This window comes from Fistularia commersonii, chromosome 24, assembly GCF_037954325.1.
Source record: "Fistularia commersonii isolate RoL2024-O1a breed Wild chromosome 24, RoL_Fcom_v1.0, whole genome shotgun sequence".
NCBI lineage: Eukaryota > Metazoa > Chordata > Actinopteri > Syngnathiformes > Fistulariidae > Fistularia > Fistularia commersonii.
Window position 1 is genome coordinate 3,455,132 of NC_141307.1, and position 20,137 is coordinate 3,475,268.

Below are 20,137 nucleotides of genomic sequence, written 5' to 3' on the forward strand. Positions count from 1 at the left end.
AAGCTCGTCACGCGGCGGCGAGGCGGCGTGAGATAAGGCTTATTGGCAGGTGCTTTTCTCGATTTTTATTTCTTTTTTTTTTTTTTTTTTTATCCTCAGTCGCCGTCAGGGTGCGGAGGGGAGGAGGACCCACAGCTGGTGGGGTTTTTGATGCATTATGCAAGAGCAGATGCTTCTTCCTCTCGACCCGGAGCGCCGTCTGCGTTTGTCCCGTTTGTCGGACGGACGCCCTTCCACGCCGTCCGGGTCGTTTCAGTCCAGGTTGGCGAAATCCTCCGTCGTCGTACTTCGGTCGAGGGGGGAAAAAAAAAAACAAAAAAAAACACCCATCTCCGAAGGCGAGGCTAATTGCTGTGTCTCAGCGCTACTTTGTAATTAGCGTCCGTCTCAAGCAGCTCTAATTAGCAGCCTAGCTTCGCTTCGCCCGCCCGGGCCTTTGACCCGCCGCGAGCTTCCGGCGTGGAAAAACGGAGTCTCCAACGCCGTGTTTCCGGAAACGGAAAGGAAACCGACTCTTTGTTTCAGGTTCCATAAACGGCGGGGGGGGACGGGAAGCGACGGAACATTAGTCAACGCGGCGGTCGCCGGGGACAACGCTGAGCTCTGGCTTCGAAAATGAAAGTAAATCCGAGCGGGGATTTGTTTTTATCTCCGCCGGCGACACGAAACAATAAAACCGCCATGTTTTATGGGGTCCGCGTCAGTTTTGACTTGTGTTCAATTCAAAGAAGATCTCCGCGTCTGGGTTTTGGACCAAACGACAGCTCCGGTTGCCCCGGTAACACGTTTGTACGTTTTCCACCGGTTTCCGTCAGGTCGGCTCATGTTGCTTTAGCTCGAGATCGTCATGACGTCGTACCAGTCGGCCAATGTGGTGTGTTTATATTGTTGTGCGACACAATCTGGTGCTTGTGTTACCGGCGCAAAACTGGTTGTGTGACGTTAGCGGGGGAGCTAGCGCCCGCGGAACCTTCATTTAGCGCCCGGGATGGATTTAATGGATCCAATCAATTGGGAAAATCTTGTAATTACTATTGATGAAGCGTCTCTCCCGGCCCGGTTTTATTCTGCTTCTTTGCGGCGTCCCCCAGGCAACGATGGGATGGATGGACCAGAAATTTGCCGGTCAGCATCCGGGTTATTGGATTGTTGTGAATCCGGCGTTGCAAATCTCGTTCCGGAGTGATATGCGGCGTGAAATGAAATAAAAAGCCGTCGACTTTTTGAGTCCCCGTGTCCGGTGGCCGGAGTCACGTTACCGTTAAAGCGGCAAAGTTGGGTTTATTTACCCATTCAGGGAGGAAGATGAGCGATAAGAAGATGAGCGATAAGCTCCGGATGATCACGGAATTCATGGAGGGCGGCCGCACGCGGAGACGGGAGCCGTAACCGCCAAAGATTTAATCAAAAGATAGACGAGACGCTTTTTGCCGAAAGCCGAATTGGCACTCGGCGGCCCGGGTTCTCCTGGAGGAACCGTCGGGAGTCACGGCTCCGGGAGGGACGACCCGGACGGGGTCGGAAACCAGATCTGCCCGACAACCGGGGCTTTTGTATCCTCGGCAGCAGCAGCCGAGCGGATTAGCTTTGTCGCTAAAGTAGCGCTCCTTTGTCGGCCCGCCTCAAGGGAAACGGGAAATGTGATCGCGATCTGGACCGAGCACCATATCCGGATGCACTTTTGTTGTCATATTATCGCCTTCTGAGGTTCTCTGTGGGATTTTCACCCCAGCCGTCCACTCCGGCGCCGTTTTTTTCGTCACCTCAAAGCCTCCGCTCAAAACTCGGGTCGGCTCGTGCTTGCTTATCTGAATCGATGCCTCAATTCCATCCCTTTCCAAACAGCAGGTAAACTTTTTTTTTTTTTCCGTTTTGACCCTTAACAGCAGCAAAATATCCAGCTTAAATAAAAACAATGTGAGTTTTTGTTTTGTTTTTTTAAGCACTCTGCTTCTGTGGGGCCTGTGCTAAGCTAACACCGCTTTGTTGCAACACACTGTTTGTTAGCATAGCTTGTTGGAACTGCTGCATCCTGGATTCAGGTACTGTCAATGTGTGTGTGTGTGTGAACAAATCATTTTAACCTTTCACACCGTGCACTGATCCGTCTGCCCGCCTCCACAACCGCTCTGCTTTTTCTCACTTTTCAGGAACTAAAACCGCTTTTTTTTTTCTCTTTGGAACTGGAAATTCAAGCTACTTTCATTCATCCATTCATCTGTTCATCCATTCATTCACTCATTCGCTCCGGGCGCCGTAACGCCTTCACCCCAGCGACGCTGCCGAGCTGCCAATCGCGGCAGTTGACATGAGAACGGCGGCGACAGGAGGAACAGCCGGACTAATGGTAATAAACAGGGTTATTTCTGCTGTAATCACCAACGGCGGCATCATTACTGCGCCGCGGCCAGCGCTCGCCATTAGCATACTGAGGCAAACAGCAGCGGCCGGGTGGAGGAAGGGGGGCGGACGGGGGCTTCGGCCCAAATGGCTGCCGCTACACTCCCGAGGTCATTTCTTTTTTTCTTTTTTTTTTTCGGAATAATGAGCAGGAGCGAATGGAAATGCACTTCGTCTCTTAACTGCGAACCACTACTCCCTCGCCGCAAGATGGAGGTTTTTTTTTTTGTTTTTTTTTTTTTTTGCGTGGAACCGCCAAGGAAAGACGATAGTCGAGGCGAGCGCGAGCTGCAGCCTAAGGTTTGCACACCTGGAAAATAAATACAAATTTTAAAATCAATCCAGATGATGAAACCAGATGGAAGCTAGAAATGCACCAGTGGTTCAGAGCGTCCTGGAAAACCTAGAAAATGATTCTTTCCCAGTCATTCCAGTAGGTAAGTCGTCGTAACCGAACCATGTGACGCGGCCGGCCAATCAGATTTGTCCCCCTCAGAGCCGTGTTTTTGGCTTTACCGCTTGATTTAGCCACTTTTTTCTTCTTCTTCTTCGGATGAAGGGCGCTGCAGGTATTGGCAGTGAACCGGATGTCTCAGTCTGCGGCCCCTTTGATTGACAGGTCGCCCGAGCAGGATGTTCTGCCCCCCCCCCGCCCTCCAGCTGTTCCTCCGCTCTGATTGGCCGAGGCTGCCAGCCAGTTGCGGCGGCGGCGGCGTCCAGCGGCGTTGGCTCCGCTGCAACTCCGAAACTTGTTTTATTCTGCCGTTTTGCCAACAAACTCAATACATTTTTTAAATGAAAAGAAAGGTGTTTAAAAATAAATACCTCCACTGGTGAGCTGATGATTTATGAATTTATCTATTTATATATATTTATATATATATATATGACAAAACTTGCCTGCAGAAGAATTATTCCCAGTGCCTCTCTCGCATTAAAGTAAATGAATGGATATCAATATTTTAAAGCCGCCCGGCACGTGATTGACGGAAAGCACGAGTGTGTGAATGATTGTGAGCCTCTACATGATGTATGAGCAGGCCAATGAATGCTTTTCGATCCCTGAGTAGTCGTATGTCTTCACATGGCATGAGTGAATGATTTTATGTAGCCATGAATGAATGTGGGAATTCACGTGTTTCTTGTCACGTCTACAAGCTTGAATTGTTTGTTTGTTTATTTATTTTTAGTTTAATTTTATTTAATTTTATTTAATTTTTCCTATTTTTTTTTATTTCATTATCCTCATTTTTGCTGTCCACGGGGAAGATAGATATGTAGCAAGAAAAACAAAACAAACCAAAAAAAAAAAAAAATAAGCATATGTATCGTAAAGGAATGTATCAAGAGGACGTGCAAATTGAAATGCAAACAGGAAAGGTGTGTGAAAGTGCAGCCAGGGTGTGCAAACTCACAAAGCGCAGGTTGTGTGCACGGCGTTAAATAAACAGGTTAAGTGAACAGTTGAGTGCAGCGCTGGCCGTGCTGAATGCAAAGTGCAGAGAAGTGAACAGTCTGATGCATCCGATGGTCCTCAGGTGACATTTGGTTTTTTCTGACTCCGGCCTGTTTTGCTCTGATGGCGTTTTGGAAGAAGGATGTTTCATTTCATCGCCGGAGGGTGAGCGATCCGTTTTGGAGGAGGGCGCTATCCTCGGTAGCATTTTTAATTTAAAAACGTAGTTCGTGATTTTTTTTCCACACTGTAGATTTATTCCACGGGCCTGATTGGACCCTTTGGTGGGCCGGTACCGGCCCGCGGGCCGTACGTTTGACCCCCCCCCCGCCTTAGATGGATTTTAATATACATATATGTATATTTTGGTGCCGAAACGTCACCTGCTTGGTTGAACTCGCTCCGAAAAAGGAGCCGCCATAATGGAGGCGTCCCTCGGAGGGCGGCGCACACGCTGCTCCGGCTCGGCTGGCTGTTCCCAATAATTACCGTCTGCTGTAAATCCGTAATCAGAAAGTGAGAGTACATCTGCTCGGCCTCCGGGCCGGCCCACCGCGGATATCACAGCGCTGCAGGCGCCTTCTCATTTCCTTTTATTTATTTATTTGGTCTCCGTAGCTGAAACGAAAACCCAATTACATCCAACTTCCTTTTTTTTTTTTTTTTTTTTTTTTTTTTTTTTACTACATCGGGGTTTCATGTCCGAGGGAGTGTGATATTTTTCAGCGCTACAAAAACGCACGCCGGCCGACCCCCGCCGGCGCTCCTCTTTGGATCGGTCCGCGCCGTTTACCCCAGGTGCAAAGGTGGACTGGACAACCGCTTGTTTTCCACCTGGGTTTTTCATTTTCTCTGATCTTATCGCGGCGTTGTGCATTTTCCTATCTGGCGGTCTGCTCCATTTGTTTCCCGGGTAAAAAAAAAAAAAGACTACCCGCATGCAAAGGTAAATTCTAAGAAAAAATTAATCAACGGTGATCCGTCGCCCGCCTCAAACTCCCCGTCGCCAAACTGCGTTTGACGAAAAAACTTTAAAAAAAAGAAAGAAAAAAAAAACATATAAAAAGCCGAGGCTCGGTAGACGCGTCTGTGCGTGGAGCACATCAAAAGAGCAGAAAGAAAAAGCCGCCCGTTTTAAGTTCTGCCTTCATCCCGTCTTTGTAAGCCCTTGAACGCCGCCTGCTTTCATCAGCGCCGCACCTGACAGACAGCGAGCGAGGGAAAATGGCACCCGTCGCCGCTGTGGCCTTTAAAACATTCTCAAGCGGAATATCGACTTTTATTTTTATGCCGGCTGAGAGGTTAATTGGGTCGTCTGGGCGACGTCGCCGTCTCCTCGGCCAATCGGCTGTCTCTCCGGGGGTTGCGCTCACTTTTGGCGACCTACTTTTAATACCTGGAATGATTATAGTTATTCATTCATTCATTCTCTATGGGGCTGCACGAGCCTATCCCGGCTGTGATTGGACGACAGGCGGGGTTCACCAGGGACCAATCAGAGGGCTCCATATTGAGCCACACAACCATTCACTTCCTCATTCACACCAAAGTAATTTAGGGCCTTCATAGTCTTTCGACAGGAAAAAGATCAGTACGGCGCCGTTATAAATGCACTTCAGAACCTGAAGGTAATAAGAACGAACTTTATTTTGAAAAAAATTATTTAATATTTGTGTGTATGTTTATATGTGCATAAAAAGTGTTTTAGTTATGCTCTATATGGCTTTTGGATTTTTGTATAAATGTATATTTTTGTGTTTCCCCTGTTGAAAGAGATTTGTTGTGTATATACACTGCTCAAAGAAATAAAGGTAACACTAAAATAACACATCTGGATAAATGAAATATTCTTATCGAATACTTTGTTCTTTACAAAGTTGAATGTGCTGACAATAAAATCACTGATCAATGGAAATCAGATGTATTGATCCATGGAGGTCTTGATTTGGAGTCACACTTAAAATGAAAGCGTAAAAACACACGGCAGGCCGATCCAACGTTGACGAAAAGTCCTTAAAACAAGTCAAAATGAATCAGTGCTGTTTCCTAAGTGGACGGTTTCATTTCACAGACGTTTGATTGACTTGGAGTAAAATTGTGTCGTTTTAAGTGTTCCTTTTTTTCCTTCGGGATTAATTTCCTTCGGGATTAATAAAATTGTTCTTATCTTACCTTATCTTTTATTTTTTGGAGCAGTGTATATATTTATTGAAAAAAAAAATTGGGTCTCCAGCCCACAACAGTGGGCTGGTTTACCTTCAATATATACCTTAAATATTATTTTGAAAGGCCATTTCTTTGTCTTAAAGTTAAACTTTCCGGATTTTCCTCAGACTCGGTAAATGCGAAAAAAAAAAAAAAAAAAAAAAAACGTTAGATTCGACAGGAGGTTAAATGACTCGGCTGTTGACGGACAGAGCCCGAAATTGGTGAAACGGCGGGCGCTCCATGCCGGAGTGGCGTGACTTTTTCCGGATAGCCGTGTGTGTTTGTGCTCGGGGGGCTAAAAAAAAAACAAAAACAAAGACGAGGCGAAACACCGAAACACAGCAGCTGCTGTGGAGAACTCCAGAGCGTCGAGTCACTGTCAAGAAATCGGCCGAGAAGTGAGATTGGCAGGGTCGTTTGGCTGCAGAGCCACGACGCACTCGTCTCCGTTTCAACCGTTTAGTGTCATATTGACATAAAAAAATGAAATTCTGTTCGAGCTTATTTCCGTACCTCACGTCCAGGCGAACAGGAAATCGCACGGAACGAAGTTTTTCACCCTCAAAACATGCAGAGTCTTAGATTTCCTTAATTTACAGAGTACCGGTGCCGCATTACCTTTGAAATAATAACAGTAAAGAAATAAATAAAAGCTAAAGTCACAACAGCTTTGTATTTTCGACAAGGAGACGGGTTCCCGAGGAGCCGTTCGGGATCTTAAACGAAATAGAAACCGCCTTTTTTTCAACGCGATGACACCTATTCATGTTCGACCAGGATCAGCGGGCCGAGTCCAGTTCCCATGGTAACGATAAAGCGTGGAATATATGAAATATAGTCTCGCATGGCTCAATGTATTCAACGAGCAACGACGATATCATGATAACCAGCGAATACTTATTTTTTGCACGACCTCATCGGGCGGTGTCAAAACGTTTCTCGTTTTAGCATTTTCGGGGTTGCGAGCGGCGGATTCAACAAGGGAGGCGTCCAATCCATCGATAACGGCGGGAATCGACCCCCTGCTGCCAAATCTGGACTTCAATAAATGCATTTTCCTCGCTTTTATTCTGAAGGCACCGGCATTTGTCTCCGGCAGTATAGAGATGTCTCTCCGGCTGACAGTTTAATTAGCCGCCGCTGTTTGTTCCCAATGGAGACCCAACGGTCGTCCCGGTGAATCTGTTTTGAATTTCAGGGGCCGGGTTTTTATTTTTTATTTTTCCCCCGTCAGCGAAAAGCCGAGCTGACGGGGAATAATTAGCGGGCGGGACAAATGGTATTTCTGTTTAAAAATACATAAATAAATGACAAAAAAAGAGGCAGAAACTGGATACGACTTTGTTGTTGAAATGAGCGCCGCGGAGAAACCGACTTAATTGGCTTTATTACCTTCATTGCGTCTTTTCCAGGCGGCCATTTTGGATTAATTCCTTTTTCAAGCTTTTCGGTCGTAAATAAAAACAATAAACTAATTATACAGCAGTGGGTGATTAGAATTCAGAGGCGTCTGTGCAAAAGTTGACACTTATGTGATCCTCTGTCCTCGTATGACCGGTAGTAGCCGCAGCTAGCGGTGTTTTTAGCAGCTCAACAAATTGAAACATAACTAATAATGATATAAAAAATAGAAATCATAAAAACTATAAGGAAACTAAGGCAGATGCGAAAATCATCTGTTAAATGATTTAAAATAAAAAATAAAAAAAAATTGCCTACAGCAATTTAATAGCCGCAGCTAGCTGTCTTCTTAGCACCTCCTTGTGGTTAGCTTAGGGAAACATAAATAATGATAATCTAAAAGATGGTAATCATATAATCTGTGAGCCAACCACTTCAGATGCAAAAACCATCCTTTAATTTGACTAAGGTTTTAAGTATTATCCACAGTTATTAATTACCCACAGCTAGCAGTCCTCTAAGTGGCATTAAAGAGAAACATTAATCATAATATGAGAAATAGTAAGGAAACCAACGCAGATGCAAATGGCTCGAAATTGAAAACAAAAATTAATAAATGAATTGAAAAAAATAGTATATATTGACACAAATGTATACAAATATATGTATTTCATTTTGATATATATAAAAAATATAAATACGTGTGTTCATTGATCATATATGTATGAGATGAAGAATTTATATCAACAATTTATATCAAATACATTAATATATATTGTATCTGTATATGTATACGTATGTATGTATACAATATGTATTAATCAATTAATTTTATATATTATATACGAGATGAGGAATCGATATCAATGGAGATATAAACATTAGGAATTGCAGAGAACAATGCGTTTGCATATTTGAATGTTTTTAGCTGGCAGTCCTTAATATTACATTACATTACATTACATTGCATTTGGCAGACGCTTTTGTCCAAAGCGACTTGTAATAGAGGACATAGGGACTGCAAATACACTTGCGAATACACGATGCACAGGAAATATACAGAACAGTAAGCTTGGGTTAGTGAGTAACATCCTGAGTAATATCCTGCTAAAGTTTTGTCTCTTGGAAAACACTAAGTAGAGGCACACGTGAGCGTGACGCCCTCGTACGAGGACGCGGGGTCTCGGGAGTTTGAGTCCCGTGGTCAAGACGGAGAATGTTCCTTGATGCGGCTGCTAATGAGACCGTTAGCGCCGTGGCGTTCGGGGCCCGGTGCCGCTTTTTCATTCGGTCTGATGGAACGGGGAGTTCGGCGGCGCCGAGGAGGAGGAGGAGGAGGAGGAGGGTGAAAGAAATGAAAGCGGACGGATCTTCGCCTCCCGGTTGATGAAAGCCGCCTCGGAAGTCTCGGCCGCCGCGCCCGGTGGACGAGATGAGAATCACATCTATAACTTTCACATCATCCACGTAAACACACACAGTCTCCATGTCAGATTAGAGGCCGGCGGCTCCCAGGGGCCCGTAATCAGCTTAAAGGATAATACCGCCATTATTGAGTTTCTTCCCTTATCTCCAGTGGCCACTGATCCCCCCCCCGTATCCCGACCCGCCGATTTCACTTTCGCTATCTGCGAATTTCTATCGACTTTATTTATTTATTTTATTGCCTTCGCCGCCTCCTCGGCGCAGGAGGAGCCCGACTAAATATTAGCTCTCCGCCGGTAATGAAATCCAAGATCTCCAGTCAGCGGCGCCGACGCTCCCTCCTTCTCTTCCTCCGTGAAGAGATGTCCGCCGTGTCGACACGACCGTAGGCGGCGGCTTGGCGGCGGATGCGTGATTGATGCGTGGCGCCGGGCGGACGGCGGATCAGGGGCGGCGGATCTCTCAATAATGTTGCGTTTCATTGGATTCGCATACTGACCGGGAACATATCTAAAAATAAAAAATATATGAGAAAAATAAAAGCTTTTTCTTGCGCGGCGGCTGATCTGTCACTCAGCCGGAGCCGAGGCTCGGCCTGGAATGCAGGGCCTCATATTTCATGGCTCACACACACACGCGCACACACACACACACACACACGTGCAGTCTTTGTGGGACCAGTGTCTCCCGGGGGTGCAAAGGTTACGTTTGGGTGTTTTCCAGCCGCGGTTACGTCATCCGTCTCGTCGGGTACTCAATTGAAAACAGATGCTCGATTTGGCGTCGGAATGCGGTTAGCGCTTCCACCTCGCAGCAACGAGGTCCCTGATTGGATGTGAGCGGAGTCCTCATGTTCTCCACAGTCCAAAAACATGCAGGAGCTTCATTGGAGACCCCAGATCAGGGGTGTTAAAATCATTTTCACTGAGGGCCACATCGGCATAACGGTAACATATGCAATGGTAACGGTATAAATGTAATGTAAAATCAGTGTAACTACTCCTTAATGTAGTGTTTCCCAATGGCACATATTTTACATTAGAAAAATCACATGACACACCACCAAATAAATATGTCAAAAACATTTTTTAACACATTAGAATGAAACCGTGGTCTCAATTTACTTAGTGTGAAATCTAATATATCTAATATCTGTAGTTTCGTCAAGTTGCGATGCAAATTTCACACTGATGTGCAACTTTTCCAGAACACTTTTTTCAATATCCGAAGACATGTCATCAATATGTCTGAAAATGGTATTATTGGAGCGAACTCGGGCTATTTCTTTATCAACGCCAGAGCCGAGCATTTCTTCTACAATGATTTTGCCGGCAGGTAGTATTAATGTTTTGCTACGGTGTGCGGCTGTTTGGATTTAGAGATGAGTTCAGCAACTTTATAGCTTTCACTGCTTTCTCACTCGTCTTGGTAGTTTTCAACAACGCTGCCTGTTTGTTTACGCAGATACAAGTACTTTTTATTTTAAAAATGTATCACGCAAAGCGTCACTAATCACTCTGATACACAGATACATCAAGTGGAAGAGCATTTATTTGTTCTGCCTGTCACTGCCCACATAGACATAGGAAGACACATTATTTGCGTTGGATAAATCATTTTCGGACCAATCTGGTCAAAGTGGGCATTTTTCCACGGCACACCTGATGATCCCTCACGGCACGCTAATGTGCAGTGGTTTGGAAACACTGCCTTAATGTAACATTTTGGCTTTTAATTATTGGACAATGTGTTGTTTTTCTGGAAGGCTAACTTTAGCATACTTAGCTCCGCGTTTGGTGTCAAAATACCGACGTACATTGTACTCTTTGACGACCGTGAATCGTCCTTCCCATCTTCCTGGAAGCAGCCTTTGACTTCTCTCTTCCCGGATATTTAGGGATTATTTTATTTCTCATTTCCACTCGTTGAAAATGGCATCGATGTGGATTAACTGCGATCCAATGGCGAGACGCCGTCGCTTCGTGATCGGCATGAATTTATGGGAAATGTAGTTTTTGGTCGTTTGACTTCTTTATATTTAAGACATTCTTGACACGTGCCCTCGATTCGTCAGATTGCATGAATATTTTTTTATCTCTATATGGGGCTCTGTGATTGGACCGTGCTGAACCCCGTCCTCGACCAATGGCGGCCGGGATAGGCTCCGGCTACATCATCAACAGTCTCAACGGTGAGTGATCTTAAATAGGAATATTATGATATTTGAATACATTTCCAGATCACTGAACCGCTGCTTTTACACAGATATTTAAAATCTGCCCTTTTCTCTCTTTATTTCTGCCCTGATTTCTGCCTTTTTGACCAGAACCGACATAGACGAGTGTATTTTGGCCCGAACTCTGTTTTATGTCCGACCGGTTCAAACGTTTCTGTTGAACCCCTCCCTTGACCCGCCTCGGGGGGCGAGGACGACCGGCTCCGTGGCCGCATTAAAACTTAATGTGAGTGGAAGGTTAAGCCGCCGGAGCCCTCGCGGACTCACACAGCTCCCTAAAAGCGTCCCGCTGATGTGGAGCCGGCGGCGGGATACGCCTCCTCAGAATATCCCAGCTTCAGGAACCTGCCAAACACAGATTTGCTGACGGGAAATAAAATGTAGTCCCCGCTAAATATTAAAAGCGTCTGACCGCGGGCTGACATTTCCCGGCTAAAATAAACCCTTCTCGTTTCGGGAGCTTAACAGGGAAAGATTTGTGTAAAACAGCGCCTCCTGCAGGCGCTGCAGGGAATTGCTTCACCGCTTTATTTTTGAATGACGGGAGAAGGCTGAGCTAGCTAAGCTAAGCTATGTTGACACCATTGGACGATTGAAGAGATGCCGGTCCTGATTTTTGCAGATTGTGAGAAGTGTAGGAAAAGAGTGTAGAAATTTGGGGGCGGAGTCTCTGTGTGTGTCAACTTTGGGGGCGGAGTCTCCACGGGTGCACAGCTCCTTGCCGTTTATCTCTTTGCCAGACGGATTGACGGTAATCCCAAATTCCCCGGCGGCGACAAGATGGCGCGCGAGGATGTAATTACCCGCAGGGATTAGCATCGGGCTAATGCTCTGGAAAAATTGCTAATTGGCCTGTTTGATCAGACGACCGTGTCGGAATCAGAAGATCAAACAGGCAGGTAATTTTCACCCTCATCCACGGCTCGTCTTCCTCGCCGGATTCTACCGGTCGGCGCCAAATATGGTGGCGAAGCATCTATTTTTAGATACGTCTAAAATATTTTTCACGCAAACGTCTCTCGACTTCCCGGCTTCCCGGGTTCGTCTCACATCTTCGTACGAAGCGTTTTTTTTTTCCAAGCAGTCGCGAGATTTATGATTTCATCCGGCAGCTCAAATCCGCGCGATAAAATAATAATTACACGAGAATCCTCCAGATCGAGTGGAAACGCTAAGGGGCGTGATTTATGGCTCGGTGGGCAGCGGCCCGCTCACGTCCTGAACTCGCAATCGCGCTGTTTTTTTTTTTTTTTCACTTTTTGCTGAAAAAGCCGTCACCGGACCAGCAATGCTTTTGACAACCAACCATTGATTATTTGAGAGAATGTAAATCTGTTCAGCGATGGCGCCGCAGTCCCACATCTGCCCTCCGGCTCATCAGACTCCCCCCGCCTTTTCCCTCCCGATGGCTGAGACGGCGCTGCGAGCGATGCTTCTTTTCTAGCGACGCTCTGCTGGTGCGCGTGGGCGGTTCCGTACGCATTCCCATAGCTGGTGTGATTCCAGGCAATGCCTTCGGGCGACACCTACTTTGACTTCTTCGCTCGTTTTTCAGGCACGGTGACGCAACAATTGATGCTTTTTGGTCGTCCGTCCCCCCCCCCCCGCGTGGGTTCTCCGTCTTCTACGCCTCGGTTCTCCCGTTTTGCGGTTCGTTGAAGACCCAGATGGTACAGTTTGATTGACAGGTCCCACCCGCGGCCTTGGTGCAGGACTAGCAGCGGAGGTGAGGTTCCTTGGGTGTGAAGGGAAGTTGCTGTAAACCCCAAAAACCCACAGGAAAGGACCGTATTGTAACGTCAGATCGCGTAACGTCCGTGTTCAGCAGTTTTTTTGCCGAATAAATCCTACTTTAATTGGCGCGGCTACGTCAGCCGCGCGAAAACCCGTTGCTTTAGCGCCTCTCGGACAGCTAATAGGAAATAGCGGAACTCTGAACATTCCTTACCACGCTATCCCAGGGTTGTTGCAGTATTTTCCTTCCAGCATTTTTTTTGGGGCGTCCAATGAGGTGATGAATGAAATGAACATTTATTGCGTTAATGTTAATCAAGTGTGTTGCTTTAATTTAGAAAACGGTGCCTTTTTTTATGTTGGGACGAGACAGACGATGCTAGCCAGTTAACCCCCCGAAATGCTAGCTCACGCCAAAAAAAGATGATGAAAATGTTGTGTCTTCAACAAGACTTGGCTCGCTAAATAAATATTTACAGAAGTCAAAGTTATAAGGATTATAATCTGAATCGTCACTATTTGGTGAATCATGCACGTTAGCCTGATGCTTAGCTAGCTAAACTTAAAAAAGAAAACAAATAAAACATGGATTTTGTCTCACAAAGCATTGAACACCCAGAAATGCAGCTTCCAACCACATCCCGCAGAATCGCCAGAAAAAAAACATGATGTTTTCAGGCGGTGAGTTTATTCAAGAGGGTTTTGTTTGACTCTGCAGTGCTAATATGCCCGGAGAAAAAGCGTGCATTTGAGCGCTTCTTTTGCAAGGCACTTGGAGGAGATGGCAGGGAAGCGGACGGAGCGGTCAACATTGAATATTTTTCTCCGGCTTTGAGAGCTGCGATGTTCTTGACACCGCCCAGCTACTCATCCTGCTACATGGAATAACGGCAGACTCGAAAATCACGCTGGCGTACGTGAACAGACCTTCCCGGTGATGACGTTCATATCCACTTTAGATTTTCAGCCAGATTTCGCTGCACTTATTCGAGCTGGAGGGATTTCTCTCACTTAAAAAAAGAAATCAAACGCCTTTTGTTCAATTGCATTTTTATAACATCCTGCAAAACACCTTTTTTAGTTCGACCGTCTGAGAACACTGATGTCATGATTGTTTTTATTGTTTATTCATTCAAAATGAGTATTTTCCTGTTTGCTCTACAACATAATTTCATATTTCATATATTACACACTGAATATTCTTATTATTCTGATAACCAGCAGCAGCTAATCAAAATATGAAGTTTACCGGCTTTTCCAATGGGACATAATTCATATTAAGCAGAATTCAATTTGAGTTATCATTGGTTCGGCGCTCCGGCACTATTCAGGTTTCTCATATGGCGTCTTGTAGAAATTAATTGCCCAGCCCTTTTCTAGCAGTTGAAGTCAACGGTGAAAAGGCGACGCGGAACAAATCTGGTGTGTGTGTGTGTGTGTGTGTGTGTGTGTGCATGAAGTTTTAAGGAGGAATCAAAACCCCAGAAATGGAGCGCGACTTCATCAGAGCGAAGAGGATTTCGAATGAGTGAATTTTGTTTGTATCTGTATTAGTTTTGAATGAATGAGTGAAAGTTGCATTTCTCTATTTGATGTGAATGAATGAGTGGATTTTCTTTTATTAAAGAGTTAAAGAAGAAAAACACGCACATCCGAGTCCCCAGTTCGGGACGCACGCCGGATCAAAAAAAAAAAAAAGTAGAGTTTGGAAAAAATCTGCACGCCAAAAATATGCTCCAAAAAGAAAAGATGATTTATTTTACATAACACAAAACACTTATTCCGGCAGGCATGATGTTTTGAGCAAAAAGTAACTTCTTCCTCAATATGTTATTGTGGCGCCATTTTAAAGAGAATGTTCATGTGATCGATTTTTTTTTGCACCTCTTGTTGGATATATGATGTCCTTTTAACATTTTAGCATTTTTAACATTCTCATCAATACTTATCAAGAACTGACCCGCGACGCCGATACTTTTTTACATATTTACATATGCACAGATATACAGGACTGTCTCCGAAAATTTGAATATTGTGATAAAGTTCTTTACCTTCTGCAATGCAATTAAAAAAACAAAAAATCCTTTTTCATGATATTCTAATATTTTGGAATAGGATTTTTGACTTTTCTTAAGATGTACGCCATAATCAGCAATATTAAAATAATAAAAGGCTTGCGATATTTCAGTTGATTTGTAATGAATCCAGAATGTATGGCATTTTTGTTTTATTAAAAAAACAAAAAAGACTTTTTCATGATATTCTAATATTTTGAGATAGGATTTTTGAGTTCTCTTAAGATGCAAGCCATAATCAGCAATGTTAAAATAATAAAAGGCTTGCAATATTTCAGTTGTAATGAATCCAGAATGTGTGACATGTTTGTTTTTTGTAATTGCATTACAGAAGATAAAGAACTTTATCACAATAGTCTCATTTTCTGAGACAGTCCTGTATACAAATAAGAGCTCTAAAAAACCTTTGTGATTGAAGGTTTTAGCATACAAAGGTTTAATATCAAATACCTCATTTCATCTTTGTGAGGCTGGCGTGCCGAGCGCGTAGATCCAGAATAACTCGCGTTTTAAGAGTTTGTTTCGGAGTGTGTGAATTTTCCTTTGTCTCATGCCGTGAATGAATGAGTGAAGGAGGTTTAATGACGCGTGACTTTTAATCCGAGCGCAGAGGATTTCCGACGGACCTCTCGCGGGAGAACCCGGGAGTCCAATCCGTTGCTGAAGAACGCCCTCGCCCTCCTCGCCAATCGTCGGCGATCCCGGCGGAGCGGCGATTAACCGCCCGACCGGGTTCTTTCCACCTGCGGGGCGGCTGGGATTCCTCCGCTTTCATTTGGAAAATGTGTTGGCGCCCCAGATTTGACATTATTATTAAGGATTAATGCAAAATAAAGGTCCTCCTGTGCTGGAGCGGCGGCTCCACGGCGGTGTGTGAAGAAGACACATCCACAGTTAATGGCCTCAAACAGTGTGTGGTACCTGAGAGTGGCTGATAGCGCGTGCGTGTGCGTGCATGTGTGTGTGTGTGTGTGTGTGTGTTTAGTGGCAACAGCCCAGAAGAGAACAAACACACAGTTTTGAACATGTTCATTACTCGTGCTCCTTATCTGGACAATTACCGGGTAAAGCCATTGCTGGCTTCCCTTTCGTTCTCCTGCGGTGAATAAAAAAAAAAAAAAAAAAAAAAAAACATGGGGGGTGAAAAATCAAATGCCTTTGCGGTCCAATCTCTGATAGCGTTTTCAACTTTTAATCTAAAAGTTGGAGTTTACCGTGCGGCGAACACGCAGGAAAAAAACATGAAGTAAAAAGCAGCTCTCATGTCGGGGGATTAGAGCCGAGCGGCACAGCAAGAAGGCACCTGATTGGACGTGTGGATGAAGGGTTGTTTATCTCTCTTTTACTTGTGAATGAATGAGTGAATTTTTGTTTATCTTTGTAATATTTTTGAATGAACGAGTGAACGGTTGCATGTCTGAATGAATTGTTTGTCTCCTCATGAGGTCTGGAGGAATAAGTGAAATTTAGTTTCTGTATTACTTGTGAATAAATGGTTTCCTGTCTCCGTATGATGTGTGGATGAATTTTTGTTTATCTTCATAATACTTTTGACAGAATGAGTGAACGGTTGTTCACCTTTATATTACTTGTGAATGGATGAGTGAACAGTCGCATGTCTCGATATGACATTAAAATGAGTCATTTTTTTGCTTTGTCTCCTCATGAATGAGTCATTATTTGATTATCCATGAATGAATTAGCGAACGGTTGCATGTCTCCTTATTAAAACGTGAACGGTCTCTATGTGTTTTTGAAAGCAGGATAAGCAAAAAAAAAATAACGAATGAATGAAAGATTTGATTCGGTCCAGGTGACGCGTCATCCGCGGCCGTCGGCCGTTCGTGAGCTAATGAGAGGTAGTGCACATTTTCTTGACGTAGATAATCTCCCGCAGGCGCCGGAGAGGTAAAAACATCCCCCCCCGCCTTTTCCCCCGTCTCCACGTAAAGATGAAAACGTCTGCATCCGCACGTCCATAATCATTAGAAAGCTAACGGCAAGCTGTGTTTGGAAGGCGCGGTAAAAAGTAATGATGCGGTGAATTCGGGGATTGCCGGGGAGGCCGGGTAATCCGGGCGGAGGCGTCGCTCATTGTGCCGAGCCGAAGCTCCGCAACCCCCCCAACCCGGCGATGCATCGGGCTACCTGGAGAGGCTTTGGAAATCCCACAGGTGTAAGCACGAAACGGCTTTAGGAGGCGGCGGCGGCAAAGTGCGAGGCCTCGACGATCAGAGCCGTCCCGCCGGGCGGATTTGTCGGGGGTGGCGTCTTCATCAGCGATCGTGCGAAACGTCGGGGAAATTACGATTTTGGCTGAAACGGCTTTATCAAGAGAAGCGGCGGCGCCGTTTGGAAGTCTGCGAACAAAGGCTGCTTGTTTTTGACAATGATTAGACTTAATACTTTCCATTTCAGACTCTCACACACACACACACACACACACACACACACACACACAAACAACACGGGTCTTAATCCAGCGAATGCTGAGACGGGTCCTGAAATCGGTGCAGAACCGGTGGTTCCGCGGCAACCGCAGCTAGCCGCAGCTAGCCGCGCGCTAGCGGGTTCGTTTGCTCAAACAATAACACACTTACTGTTTTCACATTTATCAGCTTTAATACAATGATAATACCCATTGATGTGACATGACACTAATTATCAATTTAACTAAATAGGCAGTAAACAAATTAATCGTGCAGCTACACAAAAAGTTTTTTTATTTCATAACATTTATTTGCTGTCAATTAGCCAGGATTTAAGTTACCGTGCGTCTGTGGTGGAAGTTCTTCCCACGTCAGTCAAATACAGATGATTCGGGAGTGTCGGGTTTTTTATATTTTTAAATATTACCACTATTTCACGTCTGCAGCGACGGCCCGTCCGGCCTTTTACTTGAGGGGCTTCTTATTATTAACAACCTGCTGCGGTCCGATAACGCGGTGGCTCTAGATTAGACGTGGCAGAGCCGGCTGTTCTTCCTGAGGAGGCCGGGGTTATTTAACGCGCCCCTGTCTTAATCCCACACAGTGAAGCCGGCGAGTCTGCCAGGAAGTCCATCTGCTCGCCGTTTCCAGGATGTGTGAAGTTCTCAAACTCGGTGAGAAAAGTTTTGCAGCCTTTTGACTTATAGTGAAGGCGACACACACATATATAAGGTTTCTGACCACAAAGCATGATGTACTGAAAAACGTCAGTGCGTGTGTGTGTGTGTGTGTGTTGTAACTGCTGCGCGTCCAGTTCTTCTCTGGAGCCAGTAGCGATTTGCAACGACAATGATGGAAGCTATCTCTGCCCACACAAGCCTCCTCACCGCCTCCCGTTCGCCGCCTCCCGCTCGCTGTTCCTGGCGCCCACGATAAGTCAGATTTTCCCCCTCGCGGACACGGGGAGGCCCGGCGGCGGCGGAGTTGGCTCGAGGCTCGCGCGGAAAAATTATACCGTTTCTCGCATTTAAGGCTGCCGGCTTCACCGGGCACGTCTGCAAATCCGCGAATGACATGCGTCAAGCGTGGCGTTCCTGGAAAAACCCAGAAAAAGCAGTTGGCCGATTTGACGCTCATTGAATAGAAATGGAAAAAAACGGAAAGCCGAGAAGTTATCCAAACATCCCTGGACGTTCCCCGTCAGATCTTGGCGGCATCGACTCCATCGGTAATGCGGCGGGGGTTAGCGTTAGCATGCTAATTTGTTAAACTTGACATCGCGGGCTGGTTTGTGTTGCCTGCAAACACTTATAGGTGCAGGATTTGTTTGAGAGTTTGCAGACTGTGAAGCAATACGTCAACCGAAGGGCAGCGCGGAGTTGACAATAACAAACACGACGTTCCTGCAAGCTCCGGGACAACGTACAGAAACTGAAGTGAGTCGACGAACGGCTAAATGTGGCAGATGTAGATGCTAAAAAGTCTTTTGCGTTGAAGTGTCACTGACCTTCATTAACATCTGAGTCCTCAGAGGTCAGTAGGTTTGGAGGTCTCTGTGCTATGTCGCTATGTAGCGTGCTAGTTGCAGCACAGTGAAATCTACTGTCCCCTTAAAAAAACAGCTTTTAAATATATGCAGAGTTAGCATTTACTTCTAAATTCGAAATAGAAAAAACACGCTCAACAACTCGTCGCAACCGGCGGTGAACTTCATGGTGAAGTAACGCCCCTCGCTTCCTGTTTATGTGCCGAGCATGACCGGGAAACCGCGCGAGCCGGGCGTGAAAAGCAACTCCCTCAGTGCATCCAATGACAGAGCAGCCTTTTTAAAGCGAGTCCCGTCGGCGGAGGCTCGCTGGTACGTGTCCGAGTCGGCCCTCCCAGCCGTGACCGGCACATTTTACACTGCAGTGGACACGGAGGCAGCTGCTGCAGGGTGATGGATTAATGTTAGCCTGCTATCCAGTGCGGTATTAAAGGCTCCCTTACAACATGCCGGTATTGTTCTTCAAGGGAAAAAAAAAAAAAACAACGAAATATTCGAATAATTCCCAATTAAATAATCTGTAACCCTATATTATCGCAATTCTACTGATGCTTCAGAATAAATGAATCCTAAATATCTTTTGAGGTAGTGGGCTCATAGCGTGCTAGCTCACACTTGTTTGGCTGTTACGAAGCTAGCTTCTCGTGCAGCTACCGCTAGCTTGTGATGCTATCAACACAGAAGATGTGATATATCTTTCAGAAACACTGTTAGCACTGGCTAGCTGCTAGCAGAAGAGAATGTATGAATTAGCCTGAACTTTGAATACATATTTGTCATATTTGTATCATATTTATAGTTTAAATCGTCTTTATAGTCTTATGTGTGGCTAACGCGTTAGCGAGATTACGTTGTGCTGTGAGCAGCGGGACCTGATATGGAAGTTTATATCTCCGGGAAATTCAGTTTTGCTTTGGATGCGCCGTATTAAATCCGATTTTAGTGACAGGCATTGTCGATGGATTGAGTTGCCGACGGTGTTCCAGCCTTGACCGTCTCAGAGGAACAGCTGGAAGAACACTTTTGGCCCGTGCCGCGGAACATCGCGGCGGCTTCCAGCTCGAAGGCTCGTACCTGGATCAGTCAGGACGAGGAGGAGGAGGAGGAGGAGGAGGACGAGTATCAGCGTGGCAAAGAAAACATAAATTACACAAAGCCTACTTTGTCTGCTGTTCCAATAGATGGTCTGGATGGCTGATGCTTGATTTTTCTCGCCAGTTTTATTTT

At 45.4% G+C, this 20,137-nt stretch overlaps 1 protein-coding gene across 2 annotated transcripts in view; it reads left to right on the forward strand.

Moving 5' to 3' along the window:
- LOC147219710 (CMP-N-acetylneuraminate-beta-galactosamide-alpha-2,3-sialyltransferase 1-like) overlaps nt 1-20,137 on the forward strand; it is a 49,374-nt gene that overhangs the window by 2,336 nt on the left and 26,901 nt on the right. The gene's annotated exons all lie outside the window — the stretch shown is intronic.